Below are 10,343 nucleotides of genomic sequence, written 5' to 3' on the forward strand. Positions count from 1 at the left end.
TAAATACCAGGTGCTCAGTAAAGTTACTGTAATACTTCATTCCCAGTTACAAAGAGTTCATATGACCTTTATGTAGGGAATTTGTTTTCTGTTTAATTTATTTTTCCAGTCTGAAACATTCATCCATTATAGGAAAGGAGCCAATTATTGGGTAAACACAGTAACACATAATGACTCTACCCTCTGGTATTTAGTCTCAAAACATTTGCATTTCTTTACAATTAAATGAAAAATATTTTAACATTACACTAAAATGAGATTAAATATAATTTTTAATGTTCCAGGAGGTGCAACACTCAGCCCTATTTCTCAAGAAGGCTAACTGAAAGGTCTTGTGCTTTGCCTGGTTGTTAGGTTTTGACAATAAGGGAAGAAGTTACAGAAGTAAGGGCTTACCTTAATAACTTCTTACAGGTTTCTGGTTATTTAGGATTATTCGGAAGCAGAGCCAGCTCTGCAAGTTTCCTGATGAAATGTGTCTTCGTGCCCCACTCCTGCATGACCCCTGACTGCTTTCAGGCTCCCTTCTTCTCACTCTTGATGTCTTCCCTGCTAGGCCCTCATCTCTCATGCTATGTGTTTTTTATTTTTTATCTTTACTTGTTTATTGATTTGAGACAGAGAGAGAGAAAGAGATAGAATTGATTTGTTGTTCCACCTATTTATGCATTTATTGGTTAATTCTTGTATGTGCCCTGACTGGGGATTGAACCCACAACCTTGGCATATGAGGATGATGCTCTAACCAACTGAGCTAGCCAGCCAGGGCTCTTATGCTATTTCTTTATGACCACAACTGAGGACCACCATGTTATATCTACATAATTACCCACTTGTACAACTTTTTTCTGACTTTGTCATCCCCTCAGAATCTCTTAAGAATTATAATAAATTTCTTAATTTTAAAGTACTTTAAAAATGCTATTTTAGTGTTTTCTCAATTTTAAGGCATACTCCCCCTTTAGTGTTTCTGAAATTGAAATTCACTTTAGAGTCTTTATTTTTTTCTTCTAAAAAGTGGTTACTACATCTTTAGTTAATCCTATAGTCAAAAGTGTCTTGTAATTGAAGAATGTGATATGAACATAATTTATTGGAGATAAGTTTTTTCAAGAATCAGAAAATATTGCTGCATGTGGAGATTTGACCGATCACACAGTTAATTCAAATAGATAAAGGACTTTTGGGTAGGAATATATGAATAGTTTAGACAAAACAAAACAACTGTTAGTTTGTTATCTGGACTAACTGTTGTCTAGATAATTATCTTAATCCCCTCATCCCTTTACATTTTCTAGTTTAAGGATTGGGTGTGAAGTAAATATGAAACTATGTCTCCATTATACTTCACTCTACACAAATTGTCTTAAAGCCTAATGTTTGTATTAAATAAGAGGTTGGGGTTACAACCAGAATTCTCTACAGAACATCCTTGATATGGATAACCAGTTATCTCAAACCACTCGTAAGGACTTCCCAGAAAAAAATTGTGACTTGAACTCATTTATTCTTACTCAAAAGATGATGGCTTTTTTTTGGTTATTGGTCTGTGGTCAGGGACAGAGTCAATACAACCACGAACACACATGGTTCCTGCCTTGGGTAAAATGTTCAGATATGTCTAAGCCCTATTTCTGATGTCCAGAAAACTTATACAGTGTTTTTCTCAAATGTTTGTAACACCAAATTAAAATTTTTTTTTTCTACTATAGACCACAATTCTTTATTTGGAGATCTTTAATTGTTTTATTTAATTATCCTAGTGCATCTTACTCTCGTGTCTAAATTAAACCTAACTGCTCTAACATTATTAAAATGGCTTCTCCATTGTTAACCCAGAGTAGACTGTGAGGTCAAATTTGATGTGTTTAATCTAGTTAGATTCAGAAAATATTGTATGTAATCTTTGAATCACTCCAAAGAATGCTGTTGCTATTGCCAGAATTGATGGGATGTCTTTTAGAAACATGTTGGCAGGTATTTAATAAATTTATGTGCATTTGTGTTTGTGATATGCAGCCTCTGAAGTTCAGGGCTCAGGGAAAGGGCTCTTCTTGTCTAAATCTAAGAGTGGCATTGGAGACTAATAATAAATGTATGTATTAATAATACCTTATAACATGCATATGCTACATTTTTGAAGTGCTTCCACATTTATGATTTCTTTTGATCTTCACAATAACCTATGGACTAGATAGAGCAATTATAGATGAGAGAGGTCTGGAGAAGTTAAGTGATGTATCTAAAATTACATATCTAATTAGTGGTAGATCTAAGAGTAGCACCTACGTCTCCATACACAGGTCCTCTTGTATTCTGTTATACCATGCTGCCTCCTTAATGTTTCTAAAACAAAGAGACCTGACAGTTGGACAGGTTGCATCCCAACATTTTTCATTCCTTAAAGCCCTTTGGATTTTAGAAGAGGGGATAAATATGGGACAATGAATTTTAAAAAAGCCATGTGCTCTTTCATATCTGTTAAGTCCATGTGGGACCAATATATATTTATTGAGCAATGTTTCAGAAACTAGAGATTTATCTTCTTCCAGGCAAAGGTTCACTTGAATAATACAGAATAAATCTTCTAAAGGGTGAGGATCATATTCCTTGAGCTACTCATAAAGCACTAAATACAACTCTGGAAACATAAACCTTGGAAGCATCATCTAAAAGCCAGGGATTTTTGGAATACTTACACCTTAGTGCAGTGGTTCTCAAAATTTTTGAAGTTGGGGCACATTTAAAATTCTACAAATAATTGTAGGCGCACTATATACAAATTTTTGTGAAATATGTTACAATAATTAAGTCAAATATTAAAGAAAAAAATATAAAGTCCAAGCGTGCTTTTATGGTACCTAAATGAAATAAATACGACAAAATTAAATTTATTCTGACATTAAAAAACATTTTTATGTTACATTTTTTGTTATGCTTTTTAGAATTCATAAAAAGAGGGGTTAAAAATAAAAAAAAACAATAAAAAAGTTACCTTTTTATATATATAGATACATTCTTAGTAAGATTTAGTAAATTTAGCAGGTCCCGGCACAAATGTGTTAAGTTTTTTCATTTTTGTGTTTATGAGAAACATGAGCCTGATGTGTCCTAGCAATCTCTTTAATATTTGGGCATATATTTGAGAGGCAAACTCTTATTTCCTCATCAATACATGGAAGAATTCCTCTCTTTTTACTCTTGTGTTGAGGTAGAAAATCCTAATTCACATAAATAGGATGTTGAAAATTGTAGTAAAATTCTCAAAGCTTTTTTAGATATTGCCACATATTCTTCTTTTATAGAAATCCAAAAGGCTTCAAGAGACAATTCCTTATGTTTACTCATCAATCCACAATCAGTGGATATAGCTGCCAGTTCTTCTTCTGTTAATGTTAAACCGAATTCACTTGAAGCTTCCATGAATGGGGTTCTAATCCAGTCATATTGTTCAGTGTTAAGTGATTGAAAATGCTATAAATTAAATACTGCCCATCAGCCTTCAAGTCCTATTTTATTTACATAACTTTTGCTTGCTTCCAGAATCAGATTCTTCAATATCATGCTTCTTTTTGAGAAATCTATCCATTTTATTTGGGTGTATTTATCTAAAAATAATATAATGGTGTGTTAATAATAAATATAATAATGATGTGTTAGCAAAAAGAGCAGTATTTCCGTAATGAAATGGTATAATAGAGTAACTATATTTATTTTTATATCTGGAAACATGCCGCAAACAGCACAGCTAGTAATTCTAGGTCCTGAGTGGGAACGGTGCAGAGTTAAGAAAATACGCAAAATTAAGAAAATACAAGGTTGGGAGGGCCCTGTAATTGCTGCTGGCAAGAACAAAGCGTGCCCAAAAACCACATCTTGCTTTATTTATAGGGCAAAGTGAGGCCATTAGCAAATCAACATATCATCTTAACTTTACACCAAACAAAGGATAGAGGAAACTTGCCTCCAGTCTTTCCAGGGAACATGGGGAGTAGTGTAAACAATCCAGCACCACAGCTTAATGGCCTTTTGCAACCTAATCAGGCAAGTGTTGTATAGGTTTGGGCAGACTGTCAACTTACAGCCAATTCCTCACACCTCTGTCCCCCAAAAATCTAAATTCCAAAAACCCTGTTGGTTTTTTTGGTCCCCAACAGGCACATATTTTTCTGGAATACCATAGGGCACACCTGGAAATCTTCTAAGGTGCACTAATGTTCCCTGGCACACACTTTGAGAACCACTGTCTTAGTGCATTATTTAGCACCTACAAGTATAAAACATGAGTATGATAATGAGCATAATCCTCTTTTAATCATGCAAGCCAGATTTTTTTTTTTTTTTTTGCTGATTATCCTGTATAGTTTACTCAGGACTACCTTGGTGCCCCTGCCTTCTAATCATATAGACCTAAGGTGTCAAGTGCTTACTAAAGTCCTTTTCTTCTTTCTGTTTTAGCACCTTTGTATTTAGGCTTTATCCTACAGTCTATGGCATCTTAGATGAAATAGAACATAGTGAACTGTTAACGATGGTACCTCTTGTGAATTCTGTATTGCTTGCACTTTCTACAATAAGAAGCTTGAAATTTTTTAGACACAAAATCCTATGTGGCTATACACCTTATTTCTTAGTACTAAAAAGTACCAAGAAACATATCAATAGATGCAGAAAAAGCATTTGAAAAAAATCCAGCATGCATTTATGATAAAAGCTCTCATCAAAGTGGGAATAGAAGAAATATACCTCAATGTAATAAAGAGCATATATGACAAACCCACAGCCAACATCACACTCAATGGGCAAAAACTAAGCGTTTCCTTCAAGATCAGGAAGAAAACAGGGATGTCTGCTTTCACAATTCTTATTCAATATAGTTCTGGAAGTCCTAGCACAGCAATTAGACAATAAGAAGAAATAAAAGGCATTCCAAATAGGAAGGAAGAAGTAAAACTATCATTATTTTCAGATGACATTATACTGTATATAGTGAACGCTATAGATCCTACCAAAAACTACTAGAACTGATAGATAAATTTAGTAAAGTAGCAGGGTACAAAATAAATATCCAGAAATCAGTTGCATTTTTATACACTAATAATGAACTATCAGAAAAGGAAACTAAGAAAACAATCCTATTTACAATTGCTACAGACAAACAAACAGGCAAACATAGTTGTAAATTTAACCAAGGATGTAAAAGACCTGTACTTGAAAAATTACAAGTCACTGAAAAAAAAAAATTGAAGAAGATTCAAATAAGTGGAAGCATATACCATGTGCATGGATAGGAAGAAGTAATATCATTAAAATGTCCATACTAACTCAAAGCAGTCTATAAATTCAATGTAATTTCTATCAAGATACCATGGTGTATTTCACAGAAATCGAACATATATTCCAAAAATTTATACGGAACCACAAAAGACCCTGAATAATCGTAGCAATCTTGAGAAAGAAAAACCAAGTTGGAGGAATCATACTACCTGATATCAAACTATACTATTGTATAAGGTCATGGTAATCAAAACAGCATGGCACTGGCATAAGAACAGACAGATAGTCAATGGAACAGAATAAAGAGCCCAGAATTAAACCCATATCTTTGTGGTCAATTAATCTTTGACAAAGGAGGCAAAACCATACAGTGGGGTGAAGATTGTCTATTCAATAGTGTTGGAAATATTGAACAGATACATGCAAAAATATGAAACTAGACTACCTTTTAAAACCATATAAAAGAATAAACTCCAAATGGATTAAAGACTTAAATGTGATACTTAAAACCATAAATATCCTGGAAAAAAACATAGGCAGTAAAATCTCAGACTTCCTTGTAGCAATATTTTTTCTGATATATCACCTCAGGCAAGGGAAACAAAAGAAAAAACCAATTGGGACTACATCAAACTAAAAAGTTTTTGCACAGTGAAGGAAACCATAATCAAAATGAAAAGATAGCCCACTGGATGGGAGAACATATGGCCAATGATACCTCTGATAAGGGGTTAATATCTAAAATGTATAAAGTACTTATAAAACTCAACACCAAAAACAACACAAAAAACCATCCCATTAAAAAATGGGCAAAGGACAAGACTAGATACTTCTCCAATGAGGACACAGAGATAGCCAATAGACATATGAAAAGATGCTTAACATCACTAATCACCCGAGAAATTCAAATTAAAACCACAATGAGATATCACCTCACACCTGTCAGAATAGCTATCTTCAATAAGTCAACAGACAACAAATGTTGGCAAGGATGTGGAGAAAAGGGAAACTTCATACACTATTGGTGGGAATGCAGATTGGTGCAACCATTGTGGAAAGCAGTATGTAGTTACCTCAAAAAATTAAAAATGGAACTGTGTTTATGACCCAGGGATTCCACTTTGGGAATTTATCTGAAGAAACCTGAAACACTAATTCAAAAGAACATATGCTGCCTGACCAGGAGGTGGCACAGTGGATAGATCATCAGACTGGGATGCAGAGGACCCAGGTTCAAAACCCTGAGATCGCCGGCTTGAGCACAGGCTCATCCAGCTTGAGCATGGGCTCAGCTGGCTTGAGTGTGGGCTCACCAGTTTGAGTAGGGTTCGCTGGCTTGAGTGTGGGATCACAGACACAACTCCATGGTCACTGGCTTGAGCCCAAAGATCACTGGCTTGAGCCGAAGGTCGCTGGCTTGAGCAAGGGGTCACTCGCTCTGCTGTAGCCCCCTGGTCAAGGCACATATGAGAAAGCAGTCAATGGACAATTAAGGAGCTGCAGCAAAGAATTGATGCTTCTCATCTTTCTCTCTTCCTGTCTGTCTGTTCTTATCTGTCCCTTTGTGTCTCTGTCTCTGTCACACACACAAAAAAAAGAGAATATATGCACCCCCAAGTACATTGCAGTGTTATTTATAATGGCCAAGATTTGGAAACAACCCAAGTGTCCATCAGTAGATGAGTGTATACAAAAACTGTGGTACATTTCACAATGGAATACTACTTGGTCATAAAAAAAGAAGGCAATCTTACCCTTCTTGATGACATGGGTGGACCTGGAGAGCATTATGCTAAGTGAAATAAGCCAGTCAGAAAAAGACAAGTACCACATGATTTCCCTCATATGTGGAATCTAATGAATAAAATGAACTAACAAATAAAATCAAGACAGATTCATAGATAGAGGGCAAGCTGACAACTCTCAGGGATGAGAGTTGGGAGGCTGTGGGTAAAGGGATTGTGTGAAAAATAAAAAAAAAGAGAAAAACTCATGGACAAGGACAACAGTGTGATGGTTGCAGGGGGGAGGAGGGATGGAGAGTAGAGGAGGTGGAGGAGGGTAAAGGGGGATCAATGGTGGTGGTAGGAGACTTGACTTGGGGTGATGAACACACAGTACAGTGTACAGATGATGTTATTGAATTGTGCACCTGTATAATTTTGTTAACCAGGTCACTCTAATTAATTCAATAAAACAGAAGAAAAATATCAAGAATTTAATAACAATATGTAACATTTCATAAGGTTTTATATTCATAATTGATTGCATAAGCCCTTACATATTAGCAATAAGCTTGATACTTCTGAGGTATTCCTCACAGAAGTTACCTGTGAATTATTCATAATGAAAACACTCCTAAAGCTCCTTGGTACTCACCATATCGTAATGTAACTGTCTGTTTACTTGGTTATTTTTCTTCAGCAGTGGGAGAGCTTCTTGAAGGCAGGAAGTGCCCATTTATTTTTGTGTCTCCAGCACTAACACAGAGCAATCTATCAAGCTTGTAAATGACTGAGCAAAAGAATTGTAAGCAATATTTTTTTGAATGTTATTTTCACTTATGCAATTTAATAGGCTGCCTCTGAAGAGGATGGTTATTTTCTGCTAGGATATGGTTTGTTTGCGAATGCTGAGTGACAAGGCACAAACAAGAAATGCGATTTCAAAAAACTGTCTCTATATTCTCCCCTCAGGTATATAGAACTTTAGGCTTCCTGCAGTCAAATCTGTTAATATACCTACAAACTAAGTAGGTAAAGAAAATCACTTTCCCATTTGCTACTATTCAATAAATTAAATATAAAACTGAAACAGGTTGTGAGTAGGGAAACTTTAAAATATATTTTATTACTACTTAAATTTGAAGAAAAAACCTGCCAAAATCTGGTCTTTAATCTATGGTATCATGGAGGAAGTCTGTTTGGGAGAATGTGCGGCCAGTAGTTGTGGCCTTCATTGCAGCCAAGCAGGTGCAGGTTCACATTAGATTCAGATAGACGGTAATAAAACTGCAGAGCCAAAAACTGTGAGCCATCTTTTATTCTAGCCTTGCAACCAGCTGGTGAGTAAATACACACAGCGGGAAAACACTTCCCTTTCCATTCAGGGCTCCCAAAGCTACTGACTTCTCCTGGTTTCCTTAGAATCAAAAGCCCCACTAGCTCAGCAGAGCTCACAAAGCCCCTCACCTCTGTTCCCCTTTAGCATCTGCCATCTTGGCTGCCTCTCTCCAATAATATGGCCCCTTAGCTCCTTCCTCCTTCTTTCTTCTTAAAACTTTTCAGTGCAACAACCCCTCCTCCAGCACACATTAGCATAACCAAGCCCCTTCCCAAGCAGAAAGGTAACTAGCCATATCATGTGACAGCATCATCACGTGGGCAGTGGCCATTTTTAACAATATAAGTGAGCAAAATAAAAAAACACATTTTACAAACTTATTTGCCCAACAGAGAGCATTCTCAGTTCCTAAAGCTCCATAGTGAAAAATCAAGCACATTTTTTTATATAGAATCTGGTACATGAATAAAAATAAAAATTTTGGCAACTCATGGAATGATAGAAAATATTTGCGTATCTGACAAAGGATTAATATCCAGAATATATAAAGAACACCTACAACTCAACAACAAAAAATCTAAACAATCCAATTAAAAAATAGGCAAAGAACTTGATAGACATTTCTCCAAAGAAGAAAACAGGTGGCCAATAGGCACACAAAAGATGCTCAGCATCACTAATTGTTAAGAAAATGCAAATCATAACCACAATGAGATACCACTTCATAACCATTAGGATAGCATATATATATATGAGCTTTGGTGGAAAACAGTTTGGAAATTCCTTTAAAAATTAAACATAAAATTATCATATGTTCCAGGAATTCCACTAGTTGGTGTCTACCCAAAAGAATTGAAAGCAGGGACTCAGACAGATATTTGTACCAATGTTCATAGCAACATTATTCACAAGAGCCAAAAGGGGGAAACAACCCAAATATCCACTAACAGATGAATAAACAAAATATGGTTTATATATACAGTGGAATGTTATTCAATCTTAAAAAGAAATTTCTGATACATGCTACCACATGGATGAACCTTGAAAATGTTATGCTAAGTGAAATAAGCCAGACACAGAAAGGCCAATACTATAGGATGCACTTATATAAGGTACTCAAAGTAGTCAAATTCATAAAGGCAGAAAATAGAATGGTGGTTGCCAGAGATGAGGAGAGGGAGGAATGGGGAGTTACTCTTTAATGATTAGAATTTCAGTTTGGGAAGATGAAAAAGATCTGGAGATGGATGGTGGCGATGATTGTACAACAATGTCAATGTACCTGATGCCACTGACCTGCACACCTAAAATGGTTAAAATGGTAAGTGTTATATGTATATTTTACCATAATGAAAAAAACAACATTTATTTAACACTTTTTAAAAAGTACTTTCAGTTATAGCATTTTATTTGTTCTTCACAACAACCCTGAGAAATAGGTAGGGCAGTTATTATTATCTGCATTTTACTGATAAGGAAATGAAAGCTCATGTGGCTTACTTAAGTAAATAGCCAAGGCACACAAAACTAATAAGTGGTACGGTCAGAATCAAGAAACAGAACTTCAATTCAGTGCTCTTTCTTCTGTACCAAACTGCCTTTCACACACAGAATGGCTCCTAGACCCTGACAATTGACCCTGACATTGAATTCACTGGCAAATGCCCAACTTTCACTTGGAGTGCACATATAAAGCCCGATTCCAAAGAACAGTCTTGAAAGAGCTTTCTGGAGGATGTGGGCAAAACAGGCATAGAAATCATTAACAACATGTACCTTTTCCCCATCACAACAAAATAGTATTGTGAAAGGCAAGATAGAAATATGAGAACTGAAGTAACAGCCAGGATATGCTCAATAGCCATGTGTTAATTTGTTATCACAGCTCTAGTTCCTTTCTAAACAATTTTAAAAGGAACAATTCTTTGTAAGACTGCAATTTTCATTTTGTCAACTATTCCTTAAAGTTCATTTGTAAGCTGTAAGATGATTCTTGAGAATGT

This window comes from Saccopteryx bilineata, chromosome 3, assembly GCF_036850765.1.
Source record: "Saccopteryx bilineata isolate mSacBil1 chromosome 3, mSacBil1_pri_phased_curated, whole genome shotgun sequence".
Classification (NCBI taxonomy): Eukaryota; Metazoa; Chordata; class Mammalia; order Chiroptera; family Emballonuridae; genus Saccopteryx; species Saccopteryx bilineata.